The sequence below is a fragment of the Limulus polyphemus genome, unplaced genomic scaffold (genome assembly GCF_000517525.1).
Source record: "Limulus polyphemus unplaced genomic scaffold, Limulus_polyphemus-2.1.2 Scaffold41, whole genome shotgun sequence".
NCBI lineage: Eukaryota > Metazoa > Arthropoda > Merostomata > Xiphosura > Limulidae > Limulus > Limulus polyphemus.
Genome location: NW_013665651.1, coordinates 305,073 through 307,527, shown reverse-complemented (window position 1 = coordinate 307,527; position 2,455 = coordinate 305,073).

Here is a 2,455-nt window from a genome sequence, read left to right as displayed (position 1 = left end):
ACGATTCACGCACTTGACTTAACTCGATTATCTGTTTCTATCTCTTCAATCTGTAATTATTCATGCCGTCACTTCTTTTGCCGGCTTATATCTACAAAAATAGAGGGCGCCTAGAGAAGACTAGAGTTGCCACGACCAGACAAGATCCTTCTAGAATATCATGAAGTATTACTAATGTCACGTGACTTCCGCTGTCCTAACAATATTCATATTTCGCGAATGCTGTTTAAGGTCAATTACTTGTTCTTTTAAAATGTTAATTTCCTGTTGCATATTTTTGTTTTGCAAAACTAGTTCCTGATTTTGTTGCTTAATTTATTTTATATTAGCCATTATTTCTGACATTATTTTTATAAATTCTTCAATTTGGTTTCAACAAAAATCTACTGATGTTTTGAGATCGTTCATTTCACCTTTACACATGTAGATTTTCTGTCTAAATTCTGTTATTTATTTCAGTTTTCATTTTACGAAAGTGTTCAAACATTTTACCATCACAAGTATCATCAGATTGTCCTAAGTTTTTATCTGCTTTACGGTCATCTTGATTGGCTTCAGTACATTCAATACTACGTAACGTTGTTACCTGCACCTGATTTTTCCAAGCCCGTTCCCTTGGCTGTGGTTTCGCTAGATAGTAGAATTTGTTGAATTGGAATTGTATAATCCTGTTTTATATAATTTGGACATTTGTAATTTTTTCTTTTCTTTACTTAATTTTCTATTAATTACTACTTTCACGGCTACACAATAATAATGATAATGTAACTTACATCCACTGAAACATTGTACACAATCGTTTGAATCACTTACCTCTTCTTCATATGTACTACATCACTAACAACATTTCAAGTGTTCTAACTATTATCACGCACTGTTATACTTCTTTAAATGAAGTGGCTAATGTAGAATTCCTTGAAGATATTATATTAATAAATCCACCTGATAGGTTAGAAAACAAGATCATGACTTCTTTTCAGCCATTTAGCTTACAGCTGAACAGACCATAGAAAAGACAACTGTCTTAATTGCAGATATCTATCTACCACTCCCAGCTGTAATGACTTAAAGTTTTACACTGTTGCTGTGCATCTGAGTGTACTAGTCACTCTGACATTGGCTTTTCAGCCTCAGCCTCTGGCTCATCATAGGCAGCTGGAGATGGTCCAACAAAGTCACCTTCTTCCTCTACCAAACAAAAGTAGTAGCTGAAAGCAGTGCCCTCATCATCATTCACAACTTCAACTACTTTACTCTCCTCTTTTTGATCAATTTAATTTATCAAGTACTCATCAGTGGCATACAATTTCAGCTTAAACATGTGTCCCATGAGCTCTTATACGCCATGAGATGCTGAATTTTTGTTTTGAAGTAATTAATGGTTGACCTACAAGACAAAGTCCTACACAACCAGATCTGGGAGGTTTACATGCTTTTGTTTCTACCAGAGCTACAGTCTATTTTCTCACACAAACTGTTTTTTGTTTTTTACTATCTTCTCGCATGTTATATCTAGGCTACCTCCCCAATCTGTGGGAAGTAGAACTCACGAGCATCAAATAATGTGAATCTCAACCACTTCAACCATTCTTGCAGACATTCCAACAAACCCATAGCTGGTGTAGGTTCGTACATGAGATATATTGTGGACATTATATATTTGGAGAACACTGCTTTTCTGCCACATGGTATTATTACGACAGCGGAAGTCAAGTGACGCTGGTAACACGTGATGAGTTTGCCAGACACCCTCTATTTTAATATATAAGCCCGGCAAATAAAGTGGAGATAATAATAGCAGACAGGGAGATATAGAGACAGATAATCGAGTCAAGTCGTAAGTAAAGTGCATGAATCGTTGTGAATTATAGCGTGTGTTTAAGTTAAAGTGACTGTGGAAATTAAGTGTATTGCAAAGTTGTATTGAGAATAAATAAACTAGTTTTATTTAAGAAAGGACTTGTATCTTTGAACTTCGTTGGAAAAAAAATTTACGGGAAATTAACAAACAACCAGAGACGTAACAAATTGGTGTCAGAAGTTGGATCCAAGCATGAGGGACGTGCTCCAATATCAAGTTGGTCCACCAACAGAAAGAGTAGCTGTTGACACTGCTGGTCCTTTGACCCAAACTCGTGCTGGAAACAGGTACATTTGTGTGGTGATGGATTATTTCACCAAGTGGCCTGAGGCATATGCAATACTAAATCAGGAAGCTACAACTGTAGCTTCAGCTATTAGTGATTTCTTCTTCAGATTTGGTACGTCATACGAACTGCATTCTGATCAAGACCGTAACTTTGAATCAACAGTGTTCCATGAATGTTGCAAGTTGTTTGTCATACAAAAGACCAGAACAATGCCACTCCACCCACAGTCTGATGGGATGGTAGAAAAGTACAACTGAACACTTGGACAGGAACTGGCAAAGTTTGCAATAGCTGCCAAGATGACT